Below are 19,840 nucleotides of genomic sequence, written 5' to 3' on the forward strand. Positions count from 1 at the left end.
TGTGTAATTGCATAAATAGGTCCGTTGTAACACACTCAACATCGAATCATTTATGTTTTCATCTACATTTTAGAGTTTAAAACGCTGGATAAACCCCTAATAGCTATGATTATTTACTGGTATCAATGCATTCTAAGTGTATAACATTGAAATTAGTGCACATTTTATAACTTGTTTGTTTCGAGGATGCGTTCGCCTTCCTTAGACAAAAGAGGTGAGGTGTATTCTCGGATCATATTCAGATTTATTAGGGCTGGGTATTGATACAAATTTCACAGTTCGATTTCGATTCAATTCGATTTGATTATTTTGGATATGTATCAGGTACAATACATGGAACATTTTCTCAAGGAAAACTAATTTCTGAACTATGTTGTAAACTATGGGAGACTGTTGATACTACATTAGCCTACTAATATTGAAGGTAAAAATGTATTGATTTGTATACAAACACTTAAAGGGTAACTTCAGTGATTTAACATTAAGCTTTGTATCAGTGGAAACCCGGTAGTATATTCAAATTATGGTACTTTCCCCCCTTATATCCCCCTGAGATGAGAGAATTATGCATTTTATTTCTGGAAAAAAATCCTTTGATGACGCAAATATGGAAATTTTGCGTCGTTGGAGGATATTTTGGCTAGTTCTGCATGTGATCAACCCGCCCACAGCGGAGGATCTCACTCTCAGAATGTAAATGAGCTCGGCCGCTCGGATCGGGCATTAATAACAGAGCGGTGCTGAGAAAAGTGCTTCAACTTTTCTATGAATTCCTATGAAAGTTACGCTTCCATAAATGACCCAGTTTAAATACACATTCATCCTCCCAGCGCTGAAGTGCCCCTTTAAATGACACTAAATTATGTTTTTTTATATATATAATAATAAAGTTATAATATTAACTTTACAATTACATAATCATAATTCTACTCCAATTCGTTTTTTGAAATATAAACATTTAAATGGTGGCTGTCATAAAAACTTGCCAGATTTATTCACACACACATGCATTAAATATTGAAAAACATTGACAATGAATATCCTATGTAATGTAGTGCATATAATTATCATAATGCTAATCTCTAGAGTTAATGTTTCTAGCTGACTAATGAGTTTATGGACATGGATATGTTTTTTCTGAGGTAAATGTGACGTGACATTGTTTACAAGCTGTTTTACTGACGTCTTTCTGCGGTTGAAACACAGATTGAGCGATTTTGTGTGACTTGATATGGATTTCTGTAAGTTGTCCTGTATCTTTAACACACTTTCAGAAGCTCATTCATGTTGATTTCTCGCTGTAACTGGTATTAAAGCGGAAGAGAAGATCCGTTCATGAGCTGCCGCTTCTCTTGAGCTGAGCTGAGCGATCTCACACCACAGCACCAAAGCGGTATTTATGTTTTTGAATTTCGTTAAAAAATAGCCGTAATTTGAAATCTGAGACTTTGTTTCATATCAATAGTAATAAAGCACAATGATTATTGTGATTTATTGGATGGGAGGCGCTACAATGGTTATTTCATTCATTAACTGAAAACAGGATGACTAATCGATTCTTGGGATTTAAGAATTGATATTGTTTTGTAAAAGTTAGAACCGATTAAATTTTTTTTTTACCCAGCCCTAATATTTATGCTCATGGGAACCAAAGGACCTCCTTCTTTAAATGCTATACAGTATGCATATATGCATTGTTATACGCCCTTATTTGAGCATCATGAGCATGTACGCCCTAATTTGAGTATCATGAGCGTATACGCCCTTATTTGAGCATCATGAGCATATACGCCCTTATTTGAGCATCATGAGCATATACGCCCTTATTGAGCATCATGAGCATATACGCCCTTATTGAGCATCATGAGCATGTACGCCCTAATTTGAGTATCATGAGCGTATACGCCCTTATTTGAGCATCATGAGCGTATACGCCCTTATTTGAGCATCATGAGCATATACGCCCTTATTGAGCATCATGAGCATATACGCCCTAATTTGAGCATCATGAGCGTATATGCCCTTATTTGAGCATCATGAGCATATACGCCCTTATTGAGCATCATGAGCATATACGCCCTAATTTGAGCATCATGAGCGTATACGCCCTTATTGAGCATCATGAGCGTATACGCCCTTATTTGAGCATCATGAGCGTATGCGCCCTTATTTAAGCATCATGAGCGAATATGCCCCCTATTTGAGCATCATGAGCATATACGCCCTTATTTGAGCATCATGAGTGTATACGCCCTTATTTGAGCATCATGAGCATATACGCCCTTATTGAGCATCATGAGCATATACGCCCTAATTTGAGCATCATGAGCGTATACGCCCTTATTGAGCATCATGAGCGTATACGCCCTTATTTGAGCATCATGAGCGTATGCGCCCTTATTTAAGCATCATGAGCGAATATGCCCCCTATTTGAGCATCATGAGTGTATACGCCCTTATTTGAGCATCATGAGCATATACGCCCTTATTTGAGCATCATGAGCATATACGCCCTTATTTGAGCATCATGAGCATATACGCCCTTATTTGAGCATCATGAGCATATACGCCCTTATTGAGCATCATGAGCATATACGCCCTTATTGAGCATCATGAGCGAATATGCCCTTATTTGAGCATCATGAGCATATACGCCCTTATTTGAGCATCATGAGTGTATACGCCCTTATTTGAGCATCATGAGCATATACGCCCTTATTGAGCATCATGAGCATATACGCCCTAATTTGAGCATCATGAGCGTATACGCCCTTATTGAGCATCATGAGCGTATACGCCCTTATTTGAGCATCATGAGCGTATGCGCCCTTATTTAAGCATCATGAGCGAATATGCCCCCTATTTGAGCATCATGAGTGTATACGCCCTTATTTGAGCATCATGAGCATATACGCCCTTATTTGAGCATCATGAGCATATACGCCCTTATTTGAGCATCATGAGCGCATGCGCCCTTATTTAAGCATCATGAGCGAATATGCCCCCTATTTGAGCATCATGAGCGTATACGCCCTTATTTGAGCATCATGAGTGTATACGCCCTTATTTGAGCATCATGAGTGTATACGCCCTTATTTCAGCATCATGAGCGTATACGCTCTTATTTCAGCATCATGAGCATATACGCCCTTATTTGAGCATCATGAGCGTATACGCCCTAATTTCAGCATCATGAGCGTATACGCCCTAATTTCAGCATCATGAGCGTATACGCCCTAATTTCAGCATCATGAGCGTATACGCCCTTATTTCAGCATCATGAGCGTGTACGCCCTTATTTCAGCATCATGAGTGTGTGCGCCCTTATTTGAGCATCATGAGTGTATACGCCCTAATTTCAGCATCATGAGCGTATACGCCCTTATTTGAGCATCATGAGCATATACGCCCTTATTTGAGCATCATGAGCGAGCATGAGCGAATACGCCCTTATTTGAGCATCATGAGCGAATACGCCCTTATTTGAGCATCATGAGCATATACGCCCTTATTTGAGCATCATGAGCATATACGCCCTTATTTGAGCATCATGACTGTATACGCCCTTATTTCAGCATCATGAGCGAATACGCCCTTATTTGAGCATCATGAGCGAATACGCCCTTATTTGAGCATCATGAGCGATTACGCCCTTATTTGAGCATCATGAGCATATACGCCCTTATTTGAGCATCATGAGCATATACGCCCTTATTTGAGCATCATGAGTGTATACGCCCTTATTTGAGCATCATGAGTGTATACGCCCTTATTTCAGCATCATGAGTGTATACGCCCTTATTTGAGCATCATGAGCATATACGCCCTTATTTGAGCATCATGAGCATATACGCCCTTATTTGAGCATCATGAGTGTATACGCCCTTATTTCAGCATCATGAGCGAATACGCCCTTATTTGAGCATCATGAGCGAATACGCCCTTATTTGAGCATCATGAGCGAATACGCCCTTATTTGAGCATCATGAGCGTATACGCCCTTATTTGAGCATCATGAGCGATTACGCCCTTATTTGAGCATCATGAGTGTATACGCCCTTATTTGAGCATCATGAGCGTATACGCCCTTATTTGAGCATCATGAGCGATTACGCCCTTATTTGAGCATCATGAGTGTATACGCCCTTATTTGAGCATCATGAGTGTATACGCCCTTATTTGAGCATCATGAGTGTATACGCCCTTATTTGAGCATCATGAGCGTATACGCCCTTATTTGAGCATCATGAGTGTAAACGCCCTTATTTGAGCATCATGAGTGTATACGCCCTTATTTGAGCATCATGAGTGTAAACGCCCTTATTTGAGCATCATGAGCATATACGCCCTTATTTCAGCATCATGAGTGTATACGCCCTTATTTGAGCATCATGAGTGTATACGCCCTTATTTGAGCATCATGAGTGTATACGCCCTTATTTGAGCATCATGAGCGTATACGCCCTTATTTGAGCATCATGAGCGATTACGCCCTTATTTGAGCATCATGAGTGTATACGCCCTTATTTGAGCATCATGAGTGTATACGCCCTTATTTGAGCATCATGAGTGTATACGCCCTTATTTGAGCATCATGAGCGTATACGCCCTTATTTGAGCATCATGAGTGTAAACGCCCTTATTTGAGCATCATGAGTGTATACGCCCTTATTTGAGCATCATGAGTGTAAACGCCCTTATTTGAGCATCATGAGCATGTACGCCCTTATTTGAGCATCATGAGTGTATACGCCCTTATTTGAGCATCATGAGTGTATACGCCCTTATTTGAGCATCATGAGTGTATACGCCCTTATTTCAGCATCATGAGTATGTTTTTTTTCATAACAGAAGTCCGTCATACAGGTTTAGAAGGACATGAGGGTGAATAAATGATAAAATTGTGTTATTTGGGTGAACTATCCCTTTAAGCAAAAACACGATGTAAATCTGCTCCACCTGGTGTTGTGGCACGTCTACAGTTTGCGATGTTGTAATAAACTAGAACAGGTTAAATAGGAACATCATTTGATTACCTCAACCAAGCCTAATGCAACCTTTATACTCTATTGAAGTTCTCCACTGAAACGTGTGTTCTCTGCACTCAGTAAACTGATACTACACATTAGTGGTCCTGGTTTTAAGGTCACTCGTGGGGGTTGGGTGAAATAATCAAATATTTATCACAGCTTTCTCAATAATAATCAGCACAGACTCAGAAACAACTGAAAAAGAAATGAAAGGTCTTTCTTCTGAACATGTCCAGCACAGCCCATCACATGTCAAGGATTGTCTTTTATTGGGACAATTATGTACATTGCACTGAAACGAATGCACACAAATGTGCGTATTTATTTATGGAGCAGTGGTGGCTCTGGGAATGTGACCAAAAGTGCAAGTCTTAAAGGTGCAGAAAGCGATTTCTGAGGAACACGGTTGAAAAGTTAAATCAACACCTAAACAAACAATTGTGTGAATATTTGCTAGACGTCTGTTCTGTGTGTGTGCCAATGGAGAGGACCGATCCAAACAATCAGCGATACGGGGTGTATTCGCTCATGATGCTAAAATAGGGGGTGTATTCGCTCATGATGCTGAAATTGGGGGTGTATTCGCTCATGATGCTGAAATTGGGGGTGTATTCGCTCATGATGCTGAAATAGGGGGTGTATTCGCTCATGATGCTGAAATTGGGGGCGTATTCGCTCTTGATGCTGAAATTGGGGGCGTATTCGCTCATGATGCTGAAATTGGGGGTGTATTCGCTCATTATAAAAGAGGTAATCTAGTAGGGCTAGTTCATCTAGGGTTTCAGGCAATAAACAGGATGGTGTATCGGTCAGAATACAGGAATAAAGACGAGGAGATATTCTTTCTTCTTTAGATTGTATTGGACTTCAGCAGTGCTCATCAGAACATTCCAATATCCAGTATTGTCATTATAGTCTGATAATAAACAAATAAATCACCATTAGGTACTGCCATCTAAACAGTTACAGTACATACATTTCTATGCAACGTAAAGAATATATCCACACATATAATACAAATCAGGTTCATCTAACATAAATATCTCAATAAACATTAATATGCCCCTTAGAACATAATCTACAATTACATAAACATGAATATTACTGCTTGGAGAAATATAAAGCGCTTCACCTATTTCACTGACCAGTTCACATTAAACTGTATTAGAAAAGGTTTACAAAAGGAGCAATGGCGACATCTTCTGGCCAGACAAGGCTACTACTCAAACAGCGTCTGCACATGGTCTCGTGAGCACGATATTAATTCCCTTAACTCAATATTATAAACGTAACGATGAAACTTATATATCAGAAGGCTCACACTAGTTAACTTATTATTTCCTACAGTGTTTTACAACATAAACATTGTTCTATCACTATAAATCTCACTCATCACGCTGGCACATGATAATGCATAATAATTTCTACAATAGAAACATTAACACAGCAAAGTAGCAGTCACTTACTTTCCGTCATTAACTCAACGCATGAACATTGGAAGCTGGATTGTTCAGTAGGGACTAAGGAAGCTGCACAGCACAGATACGTAGGCTAAATGATGTCGTTAAACTTGAACTCGTTTCCATACCCGCTATATCTGACGCTAACCACACATTTCTCTTCCGTCACCACAGAATAAGAGTCTTAAAGGGGAAGGCACCCTGAAATGTCAGAGCCTTTTATACAGCCGCCCCCAAATGTGCAAGCACATTTGCTCCCTTTAAAAGGCTTATCAGTCAGGCTGTGAGGGGCTCACAGAGGCATCGTCCATCCCCGACGGGAGAGCTGGCAACATCACCAACCGAGCTACCGGTCGGGTGTACACATGTCCTTTGATGTCCACATCGGCAGATCTAATGCGTCCATCGTCGCTGCGGTGACTCTTGATTACATGCCCAATGGGCCACAAGGCTCGAGGTAGCTGCGGGTCCACCAGCATGACAACAGCCTTTTCCAGTAGTTCAGGGGAAGAGGAGTGCCATTTCTGTCTAGTTTGCAGCCCAGGGAGATATTCCCTGATGAATCTGGACCAGAACTGATCAGCGAGAACCTGTGAATGCCTCCAGCGTCTACGGCTCAGGAGCTCCGTCTCAGGATAAACCACTTGGGGAAGAGATCCATCAGGCCGCCCCATAAGCAGACTATTGGGTGTCACGGGGTCGATATCCGCGATGTCGGCAGATACGTAACCCAATGGTTTGGAATTGAGAATTGCCTCAACTTCCAGGAGAACGGTGAGCAGGACGTCCTCATGAACAGGTTGGGCCCCCACACAGGTGTAAAGTGCAGACTTGACAGAGCGGACCTCTCTTTCCCACACTCCACCGAAGTGTGGAGCTGCGGGAGGGTTGAACTGGAACTTAATCCTCTGTCGCGCGAGTTGTTTCTGCAAGGTTGGCTCCATACTGGCAAAAGCCTCTCTTATTTCCCGTTCTCCTCCTTTAAAATTGGTTCCCTGATCTGACAACAACTCTGCAGGTGTCCCCCTTCTGGCGATGAACCGTCTCAGGGCCATCAAATAAGCATCCGCATCCATATTTCTGAGGAGATCCAAGTGTACCGCCCTGGTTGTTAAACACTTAAATATTATCCCCCAGCGTTTCTCCTGACGTCTGCCTATCTTCACTAACATGGGCCCAAAACAATCCACGCCAGTGGAGTGGAAGGCTGGTTTGTGTAATCGGAGACGAGCAACGGGAAGGTCCGCCATTCGGGGAATGGAGGGTTGAGCTCTCCAATGCTGACAATCGGCACAAGAATGCTGGTGTCTGCGAATTGCCTCCCTCCCACGGATTATCCAGAATGACCGCCGCATCTCCGCAAAGACTCGCTCTGGACCAGGATGATGCAGGTCGCTATCATACTTTTGGATAAGCAAGCGTGTAAAGGGGTGTGAGGCATCCAAAACCACAGGGTGCAATGTCAAGTCGTCTTGACCTTCCAAACGTCGCAGCCGACCTCCTACTCTTATAAGGTCCGTGGATTTGTCCAACTCTGGAGCCAAGGTGAGTAACCGACTCCCATGTGCGACAGGCTTCCCTACTGCAAGGAGTTTGTAGTCCTCTGGGAAAGACTGTTGTTGGGCTCGCTGGAGAACTATCATCTCCGCCTTTTGGTACTCTTCAGCACTCGGTGGGAAACTAGAAGGGGTTTGTCCTAGGATTTCTTGAGCAGTGGCATCTATGAGCTCCTGCCAGTTTCGGTACAGCTTGTCATCCCTGCTGATTGACATTGGTGAGGTAATCGTTACTCCACAGAAGGTGGTCTTCCGGAGTTCCGCTTTATCCTCAAATGGTTCGGTGCTGGGTCTTTCTGGCCAAATAGCTGGGTTCTGGAGAAGGAAGGGAGGTCCTTGAGACCATCGGTTGGGATCTATTAAGGCCTCCAGGGTCTTCCCTCTCGTCAGATCGTCAGCAGGATTATTTGCAGAGTCCACGTAGCGCCAAGTGCACTTCTCCGTTAACTCCTGGATCTCAGCTATTCTGGCGCCCACGAAGACCTTGTATCGACAAGACTGAGAGTGTAGCCAGGTCAGTACAGTAGTGGAGTCGGACCACATCACAGTTCGAGCCACTGTCAAAGTAAGTTCCCTCTCGAGAACGCGAGCCAGCTGTGCTGCAACCAGAGCTCCGCAAAGCTCCAGGCGTGGGATAGAATGCAGACGTCTTGGAGCTACTCGTGAACGAGCAAGGATAAAAGACAGGTGGACCTGTCCTTCCTTGTCTTCGGTTCTCATGTAGGCTACGGCTCCATATGCTTGCTCAGAGGCGTCTGCAAAGATGTGCACCTCACGTGTGGCACCCGCAAGGTTAACGTCCGCCGGAACATATGCACGTGGGAATGTAAGTAGAGGTAAGGACTCAAGTTCAGCCTCCCAGCTGAACCAGGCCTGCAGGAGGTCGGCGGGTAAGTTTGAGTCATCCCATCCTCGCTTCTTATCCCACAGCTGCCTGATGATGAGCTTTGCTCGGGTGGAGAAAGGTAACATATAACCCAGGGGATCATATTGTGTAGCTAGAACTCTGTAGATGTTCCTCAAGGTTGGTTCCTCGTAGGACACAGGCCTATGTTTGTAGCCCAAGGAGTCGGTTGCCCAATTCCAGCTGAGACCAAGTGTTGACTCGAGAGGGTTGGACTTATCCTGTGCCAGCCACAGGTCCAGGCTTTCCGATCTGGCCTCTTGAGGCAAGTGACGCAGGACGCTTGGATCGTTGCAAGCCCATTGGCGCAACTCAAAACCTGCAGATATCAGAAGATCCCTGAGTCGATCAACAAGTCGTTTGGCCTCACCCGATGTACCCATGCTCTGCAGGCAATTATCCACATAAAAGCAGTTCTCAACCGAGAATTTCAGGTCATCGTCAGGCCCGCAGTGGTCAACAACATGGCGCTGTAAGGCATATGTCGCACAGCACGGGCTACAGGTTGCGCCGAAAGGCAAAACTTGCCACTCAAATGTTCTTGGGGGCTCTTCCACCTTCAGGTCCCGCCACAGGAACCTTAGAAGGCGGCGATCTTCAGGGATGAGGCGGACTTGATGGAACATCCCCTTGATGTCTCCACTAACCGCGATGGGGTGTTCACGAAATCTCAGTAAAACTCCCAGCAAAGGGGCACCAAGAGTAGGGCCCGGTAACAGGTACTGGTTCAGGGTCTGCCCAAGGTACTGGTGAGAGCAGTTAAAGACCAGGCGGGGTTTCCCGTTGTGGCTGACGAGATGATCTGAGATATACCATCCTTCTTTGGTTGAGGTATCCTCAGTGATTTCCCTCACAGCACCTGCTTCAATGAGCTTCTGCATTTCCTTCCTGTATGCATCCGCCAGCCTGGGGTCCTTTAAGAGTCGCTTCTCAGTACTACGTAACATGGGCATAACTGCCTCCTTTGGCGAGTGCAATGGTGGCATGCTTGCCTGTCGCAGCAATGGTGTGGCGTACCTAAGAATTCCATCCACATTAGTACGGACAGTCTTGGATTCAAGCAATGCTACAGCCTGTTGATCCTGCTTTGACCGAGTCACCTCTCTTTCTGGTCGGTAAGGTACAGTGTCTACTTGCCAGAGCCTCTCAACATGCTTGTAAAGCTCATCCATTGATGGCGCATATGAAGTATACAGGCACTGTGCAGGTTGGATAGGCCGCCCCATGAATGGGGTGGGGCCCTGAAGAGTCCACCCAAGCCGGGTGCGGACTGCGGCTGGGCCACCTGATGGACCAAGTCTGACTGGCTCAACAGGTGTTATCAGCTGAGGGTTATCAGATCCTACAAGGAGTGTTGGCTGAGCATCTCTTAAGGCAGGTAGGGGAATACCACTTAGGTATTTGTATTTTCTCTTCAGGCGGTCAATGGGGTAAGTATGCTGTGCTAGGCTGAGGCGGCCAGCTGTGAAGGCCCCCTTGATCTTATAGCTTATGTGAGGGTTCGCCACTGGTGAGACGCTGAAAGACACTGTGTGGCCATGGAGGATCTGGATGTCCTGTCGGACTGTACGCAAAGGAAGCGCTTCGGGTTTGCCCTTTAGGCCAAGAAACTTAGCTGCTGCTGGCAACAACATGGTCCTCTCTGACCCATCATCGAGGATCGCAAAGGTGTCCAGCGTCCGATCTCCATAATGTACAAGCACCGGGACGACCTTCAACATGACTCGATTCCCGGCTCCAGGTCTGTCCAGGTAGAGCGAATCAGCCGCAGAGCTAGTTAAGCAGCTCTCTTCTTTAGCAGCTACATCTTTATTGCCCCTCTCTGCTCTTGTATTTATCTCGTGAAGAGCCAGTAGGTGCTTTCCCTGACAGATGTTGCAAGGTTTCTTCAATGTGCACTGAGCAGCTTGATGAGTTCGTGCGCAGCGCCAGCACCGTTTGTTAACCCGGATCCATTCCCTAAGCTGGTCTCTAGAGAGTTTGGTGACAGCACTGCATTGACTAAGATAATGTTCAGTACTCTCACAGTAGGCACAGTAGGCTTTACTCTTGGCTCCTCGGTTAGTTGAACTCTCTTTAAGATACGAAGAAGCTGTCTCTGCCGACTCACCAGCTCCATGAAGGACAGTCACCGTCTGTCTACCAGGACGACCATCAGTCTTCATGTTCTGCCTTTCCTTTATGCTGCGTCCAGTAGCCTGACTGTCGAAGCCCTGACACCATGATTCATAGCGGAGCCATTCTGACAAATCATGTAAAGTGTGGGTCGCCCCTAACTGCTTGAACTGATGTCGACGGAAATCAGCTCGCTGCTCCGGAGGGAGCTTACTCAGCAGACGAGCAACATGTGATCCGCAGTTGAGTTCGATTTCCCCTTCAGGTCCCAGAGTCTGCAATAAACCCACTAAAGATTGTATCTGGAGAGAGAATTTCTGGAATGCCATAGTATCACCTCGCCTCACCTCGGGAGTCTCCAGGACGTTCGCTATCTTCTTTAAGGCAAGTTGATGAGGCTGCCCGAATTTGTCATGGAGGGCTGACATAGTGTCACTATAAGGGGTGGGTGAGTTTAGATAAGCATCAGCTATCAGCTTGGCTTCCTCCAGCTTTAAATGATCTACAAGTATCTGATACTTGAAGAGTTCTGTAGCCGTGGATGGGAGTAGGTTTTCTAAAGCTATGCGAAGCCGTGCGAACTCACTGGGATCCGGGTGAATGAACCTTGGGATTGTGGGTTGAGGCCCTCGATACACTTGTTCATTCCCCAGCGGCTGCATAAACGGGTTAGATGGCGGCATACCATGTACCGCTCCGTATCTGGCCTCTAAGGGATGGTAGGCACGGGCAGGTGCCGATTTCATTACAGGTGCATGAGCTGGGGCAGGGTGTGTGAGCAACTGAGAGGGCCGTTTAGAGTGGTATGATGATATCCCTCTATCAGAAGCAGGAGCGGGGTACTGAGGATGCAGTGGAGGCTTACAAGGCATACATACTCTACCTCCGGGGGAAAGGTCGAGCTGGTTACGGTCTAGCCCTTGTTCTTCGACCCTGAGATTGCACATGCCTCCCGTCAGGTTCTCATCAGGTTCAGGCCAGGGTGGAGGATCAGGCCAGTCCTCATCCTCCATTTTCTTCGAGTGTGCTGCATCAGTGAAACTTCTTGAGGCCACAGCACCGGCCTGTGGAGATGTGGGGTTGCTGTAGTTTGCGGCTGGACTATTAACTTGGGCCAGGTTTTCCCTCAGCGAGCGGGCTACTTCCAACAGCTCTTTCATCTCATGCCGTGCTTCATTGAGTTCCTTTATGCCAGTCTGGAAGGCCTGTTGTGTTTGGAGCAGCTTAATATTCTCCTCCCGAATAGCTCTAATTTCCTCCGAGAAACGAGAATCCAGATATGGGCTCTGATGGGATGAGGGTGTTCGCGCAGGCTGAATAAACCCATCCAAATCTCTCCTCTGGCCGTGGTCTGAGACTAACTGATAAATCTCAGGGTGAGCAGCATTCCCAGGGAAACCCCCAGAGTGAGAGTGGGCTGTCTGGAAAGGGGTCATCTGGTCTGGACCCTCCCGAGTGGGGAACACCCTCCTATCCAATGCAGGGGATGACAGATCCCATTTTAACTGATCTCTTTGACTATATCCCATATAGTCCACTTCGAAGTCCTGAAGTCTGACAGGTCGACGTATTTGACGTTTAGGTCTCACATCAGGATACATCTCTTCATCTGCCTCCATCCTGGATACTGTATCCGGCTCGAAGGACCAATGTAAAAGAGGTAATCTAGTAGGGCTAGTTCATCTAGGGTTTCAGGCAATAAACAGGATGGTGTATCGGTCAGAATACAGGAATAAAGACGAGGAGATATTCTTTCTTCTTTAGATTGTATTGGACTTCAGCAGTGCTCATCAGAACATTCCAATATCCAGTATTGTCATTATAGTCTGATAATAAACAAATAAATCACCATTAGGTACTGCCATCTAAACAGTTACAGTACATACATTTCTATGCAACGTAAAGAATATATCCACACATATAATACAAATCAGGTTCATCTAACATAAATATCTCAATAAACATTAATATGCCCCTTAGAACATAATCTACAATTACATAAACATGAATATTACTGCTTGGAGAAATATAAAGCGCTTCACCTATTTCACTGACCAGTTCACATTAAACTGTATTAGAAAAGGTTTACAAAAGGAGCAATGGCGACATCTTCTGGCCAGACAAGGCTACTACTCAAACAGCGTCTGCACATGGTCTCGTGAGCACGATATTAATTCCCTTAACTCAATATTATAAACGTAACGATGAAACTTATATATCAGAAGGCTCACACTAGTTAACTTATTATTTCCTACAGTGTTTTACAACATAAACATTGTTCTATCACTATAAATCTCACTCATCACGCTGGCACATGATAATGCATAATAATTTCTACAATAGAAACATTAACACAGCAAAGTAGCAGTCACTTACTTTCCGTCATTAACTCAACGCATGAACATTGGAAGCTGGATTGTTCAGTAGGGACTAAGGAAGCTGCACAGCACAGATACGTAGGCTAAATGATGTCGTTAAACTTGAACTCGTTTCCATACCCGCTATATCTGACGCTAACCACACATTTCTCTTCCGTCACCACAGAATAAGAGTCTTAAAGGGGAAGGCACCCTGAAATGTCAGAGCCTTTTATACACTCATGATGCTGAAATTGGGGGTGTATTCGCTCATGATGCTGAAATAGGGGGTGTATTCGCTCATGATGCTGAAATAGGGGGTGTATTCGCTCATGATGCTGAAATAGGGGGTGTATTCGCTCATGATGCTGAAATAGGGGGTGTATTCGCTCATGATGCTGAAATAGGGGGCGTATTCGCTCATGATGCTGAAATAGGGGGTGTATTCGCTCATGATGCTGAAATAGGGGGTGTATTCGCTCATGATGCTGAAATTGGGGGTGTATTCGCTCATGATGCTGAAATTGGGGGTGTATTCGCTCATGATGCTGAAATAGGGGGTGTATTCGCTCATGATGCTGAAATAGGGGGCGTATTCGCTCATGATGCTGAAATTGGGGGTGTATTCGCTCATGATGCTGAAATAGGGGGCGTATTCGCTCATGATGCTGAAATTGGGGGTGTATTCGCTCATGATGCTGAATTAGGGGGTGTATTCGCTCATGATGCTGAAATTGGGGGTGTATTCGCTCATGATGCTGAAATAGGGGGTGTATTCGCTCATGACGCTGAAATAGGGGCTGTATTCGCTCATGACGCTGAAATAGGGGGTGTATTCGCTCATGACGCTGAAATAGGGGGTGTATTCGCTCATGATGCTGAAATTGGGGGTGTATTCGCTCATGATGCTGAAATAGGGGGTGTATTCGCTCATGATGCTGAAATAGGGGGTGTATTCGCTCATGACGCTGAAATAGGGGGTGTATTCGCTCATGATGCTGAAATAGGGGGTGTATTCGCTCATGACGCTGAAATAGGGGGTGTATTCGCTCATGATGCTGAAATTGGGGGTGTATTCGCTCATGATGCTGAAATAGGGGGTGTATTCGCTCATGATGCTGAAATTGGGGGTGTATTCGCTCATGATGCTGAAATAGGGGGTGTATTCGCTCATGATGCTGAAATAGGGGGTGTATTCGCTCATGATGCTGAAATAGGGGGTGTATTCGCTCATGATGCTGAAATAGGGGGTGTATTCGCTCATGATGCTGAAATAGGGGGCGTATTCGCTCATGATGCTGAAATTGGGGGCTATTCGCTCATGATGCTGAAATAGGGGGTGTATTCGCTCATGATGCTGAAATAGGGGGTGTATTCGCTCATGATGCTGAAATTGGGGGTGTATTCGCTCATGATGCTGAAATAGGGGGTGTATTCGCTCATGATGCTGAAATAGGGGGTGTATTCGCTCATGATGCTGAAATAGGGGGCGTATTCGCTCATGATGCTGAAATTGGGGGTGTATTCGCTCATGATGCTGAAATTGGGGGCTATTCGCTCATGATGCTGAAATAGGGGGTGTATTCGCTCATGATGCTGAAATAGGGGGCGTATTCGCTCATGATGCTGAAATTAGGGGTGTATTCGCTCATGATGCTGAAATTGGGGGCTATTCGCTCATGATGCTGAAATAGGGGGTGTATTCGCTCATGATGCTGAAATAGGGGGTGTATTCGCTCATGATGCTGAAATTGGGGGCTATTCGCTCATGATGCTGAAATAGGGGGTGTATCGCTCATGATGCTGAAATAGGGGCTGTATTCGCTCATGATGCTGAAATAGGGGGTGTATTCGCTCATGATGCTAAAATAGGGGCTGTATTCGCTCATGATGCTGAAATAGGGGAAATAGGGGGTGTATTCGCTCATGATGCTGAAATAGGGGCTGTATTCGCTCATGATGCTGAAATAGGGGGTGTATTCGCTCATGATTCTGAAATTGGGGGTGTATTCGCTCATGATGCTAAAATAGGGGGTGTATTCGCTCATGATGCTGAAATAGGGGGTGTACATCGCATCATGAAGCTTTGGAGCGTTATGAGTCAGTGAGTCGATTAAGCGGTTTGAAGTGTTATGAATCAGTGAGTCGATTCAGCGGTTCGGAGCGTTATGAGTCAGTGAGTCAATTCAGCGGTTTGAAGCATTATGAATCAGTGAGTCGATTCAGCGGTTTGGAGCGTCATGAATCAGTGAGTCGATTCAGCGGTTCAGAGCGTTATGAATCAATGAGTCGATTCAGCGGTTTGGAGCATTATGAATCAGTGAGTCGATTCAGCGGTTTGGAGCGGTTTGGAGCGGTTTGGAGCGTTATGAATCAGTGAGTCGATACAGCGGTTTGGAGCGTTATGAATCAGTGAGTCGATTCAGCGGTTTGGAGCGCCAAAGTCGCAGTTTGACACGCAATCTGAATCATGATTCGACTCACTGATTCATAACGCTTCGAAGCTTCATGATGCTGTTTTTGTAATTGGTCACCACTATATAAGTCGTTATTTAGAATTTTCATGTTTGGGTGAACTAACCCTTTCAGAGATTGCACTTTGTGCATTGAAAGCACTCAAATGTATGTTTTGTAAAGCTACCTCTATAAAACAGGAAGTTATTTATTATTTTTTTCAGAAGTTATAGCATATTCCTTTTGTAAAGCTACAGAACTTATTTGACTCAATGTTTTGTAAATTTGAGCCGTGTGTTTATTAAGGTCTTCAATAAAACAAGATGAGAACTTAAATATTCCTAGCACTTTCTGTGATGTAGTGCTTTTTTTCTCTTTTTCATCAAACCGCAGTTTTTGCAAGTTTTTTCAAGGATTTTTGCCGCAACAATCACAAAAAAAAGCCGCATTTTTCTGGAAGGACTGTCAAACGCTCGATTTATACGTGCGTCCAATTCACACTTGTAAAAGGTGAACGGTCTAGAGCTACGTTCACACTGTCCGTCAAAATCCGATTATTTGTGTATCCGATTGGAATCTGATCTAAAATTATTGACGTCCACACTGGGTATCGCAACTGTTCAGATCTGATTTGTGTGTCCATGTGGCTCTTTAGTTTTCCGGAATATCTGCATTGGTTTCAATGGCAATGATACTGCGTTAGTAGGCATAAAAAAGCAACAACAACTGCGACCTGTTGTCTAATTTACAACATGACTAGCCGCCGCGCTGGACTATTGCGTCTCCTGAGGCAGCGCCCGCCCCTCACACTTGCTAAATCTGATCGAATTTTAATCGGATATGCAAAAAAAATTGGATTTGGACTGACAGTGCCCTATTGGTCAATTGGGGCCAAACCTTATCAACGTCTCCCCAAATTGAGACCAACCATCTGGCCAGGTTTCAGACCTTACAGTTTGGTCGGCACGATCAATTTTACGGCATAATACTAAAAATTATAATAATGAAAATAATGTTAACATTTTAATAAACTTACAACATAAAAAAGTTTTTAGAAATACACCAAAATTATTCGAAAATGCCATGCAAAATAAATATATCTGTCCCTTATGCATGAATACGATTTACTATAATATCAATGCGTGATCTATTAAAAAAAAAAAACTAATATAAGCACTGCACATAGAGCAATACCATATTACTTCCACATTCATTCATTTCACACACATTACAAACGTAAAACAGCTTAATTAATATTGCCATGTTGCTGGAGCACATTTGTAAAAAGTTTAAGTTTTTACTCAGCTAATCATTGCAAAATCGCAAAAAATGGATTAGAAATAATGATCTCAAATATTTAAATATTCCAATATGGACCGTGACCTACAACTAGTTGCTAAAAAACGCACACTGGCCTACATCAATACTTACATACACAATTAATAATTAAACACATTTTATTTATTTTTAACAAGTTATTGGCAGCTCATCTATCTAAATGTTTGTTTGTATTCGATCAGGATTGCAATATCACATCAACAAATGATAATAATAATATTTAACCTTGACATAAAAGAGACTCTGCATTTGACGAACGGCTTTCAGTCGTAAGTACTGTAGTAATTACCAACATTAAAATTGGACTTAAATTGGTCAAACATTAGGCTTATTTAAATGCCTGCAGTAACCATAAGACAACCACGTTTTATTAATACAATTTATTTTAGAGCGTACATTATGTCAATGAATGGACATTATGTGTTCTTTGACACATAATTCGATGGTCTCGCGATATGTCTGTTACGGTAATAAGTGCGTCACCAGGCTGACGCTCAGTGTTGCCAAGTCCCCTTATTATGCTTTTAAAGTAAATTGGCTCAGAAATTGTTGATTTAAATTAGACTCAATAGGGTTTTTTATACCATATAACATTTTTTTTAAAAGGTTGGAGGTTTGTGTTTTTTGTTATTGTCTGATTAGCAAACTGCCTGTGGCATTATCCAATTTATACACTGCAAAAAATGCTTTTCTTACGTAGTATTTTTGTCTTGTTTTCAGTTTTCAATCTCAAATAAAGAGATTCCCGGTTAACTGTAATATAATAATTATTCCACAAGATTGCTTTATGTGGAGAAAAGTTATGTACATAACATAACTTCCAGAGCCTGTTGAGACACTGCAAAGAATGCTTTTCTTACTTAGTATTTTTGTCTTGTTTTCAGTCCAAATATCTAAAAAATCTTACATTAAGAAGCATTTACTAGACAAGCAAAAGTTTAAGTTTAAAACAACTCAAAATGAAGTGAGTTTTTGCTTAAAATAAACAAAATAATCTGCCAATGGGGTAAACAAAATAATCTTAATTCAAACAGAAAACAAGATTATTTTGCTTACTCCATTGGCAGATTATTTTGCTTATTTTAAGCAAAAACTCCCTTCATTTTGAGTTATTTTCCCCCAAAACAAGACAAAAACTTTTGCTTGTCTAGTAAATGCTTCTTAATGTAAGATTTTTTAGATTTTTGGACTGAAAACAAGACAAAAATACTAAGTAAGAAAAGCATTCTTTGCAGTGTATCAACAGGCTCTGGAAGTTATGTTATGTACATAACTTTTCTCCACATAAAGCAATCTTGTGGAATAATTATTATATTACAGTTAACCGGGAATCTCTTTATTTGCAGATTTGGATGGATAATAAATGAATTTACTCTTTATCTGACCTTTTAGATCAGTCAGCTCAGTTTCTTTCTTATGAATATTTTATGAATAAATATAAATTTCCTGTTAAATATAGAGAATATTATTCTGTGGTCAAAGCCATTCCCACAGGTCTTTGTGATGATCATGAGAAGCCATTTGTTGTCCCTTAATGTCTGTAGAACTGAACCTGTACTTCATTTAAATGGTTTGGACATTAATAGTAAAAAGTGTACAAATAAATTCATTAGAAATGTGTTTTACATTTGAAAGTTCTTCATAATATTTATGAGAGTGCTTTATCAAAATGTATGGATATTGATGAAAATTGCTCATTTTTTTTACAATTCCCAAAAATTCTGGGAAAATGTTTCTAACAGCAATGAAACAGGTTATACTTGGGAAATAACGTCCACAAATGGTATTATATTTTTTTAATCAAAAAATGCATCTGTTAATTTTATGATAAATCTTATGATTTTATTTGGTCAATTTCATATTCATAAAAGTAAATTAAACAATTCTAAACCTTGTTTAAAGGTCGTTATGGCTGATTTTCATTTGTATATTGAGTCTCTCTTTATTGATAACAAAATGTAGGGATACAATTTTATTCGCTAAAGAATTGAAGTTAATTGAAAATTGAAATTGTATGTGCTGTCTTCTTTCTCAAGTACTAATTATTGATTTTATGTGTTTATTCTTTACGTCTATTTAAATCATTAATATTGTATGTGTGTGTGTATATATTATATACTTTTAGATATATTTCCTTTTAGTTGTGTTCATGGTGTGAAAATTATAGATAAAAAAATGTATAACTTTTATATTAAAGAATTATATAGAACTACATTATTGCCGAAATGCAAACCTTTTTGGAACTCAATAATCAGTTTGTCCAGTAAATAGGCTACTGTCTCACCAATAAAATTTAAGAAATTACATATAAGGTTATTCATTTGATTTATCTAACAACAACAACAAAAAAAAAAAAAAACTTCTTGTGAAACAAGTAGTCTCAAGATTTGCATGCATCTTTTGTAACACAGAAGAAGAATCCATAAAACACTAATTCTTTGTATTTACCCAATTCTTTTGGATGGATGTTGAATATTTGATATTTAAATTCACAAAATTAAAGATATGACTATTTGGTAAAGATATATTTTTGTTATACAAAAATAAGAGTTTGGAGCAAAATTCGGTGGTTAACTTAGGCTAATAATTACGTTTGGAAATACCATATAAACAAACAGAAATTAAC

The 19,840-nt window shown here is 42.3% G+C and overlaps 1 protein-coding gene across 4 annotated transcripts in view; it reads right to left on the minus strand.

The window, feature by feature from the left end:
• The window catches only part of drd4b (dopamine receptor D4b), a 473,608-nt gene that overhangs the window by 392,156 nt on the left and 61,612 nt on the right, over positions 1-19,840 (minus strand). The window lies entirely within an intron of this gene.

This window comes from Gobio gobio (genome assembly GCF_949357685.1).
Source record: "Gobio gobio genome assembly, chromosome: 2".
NCBI lineage: Eukaryota > Metazoa > Chordata > Actinopteri > Cypriniformes > Gobionidae > Gobio > Gobio gobio.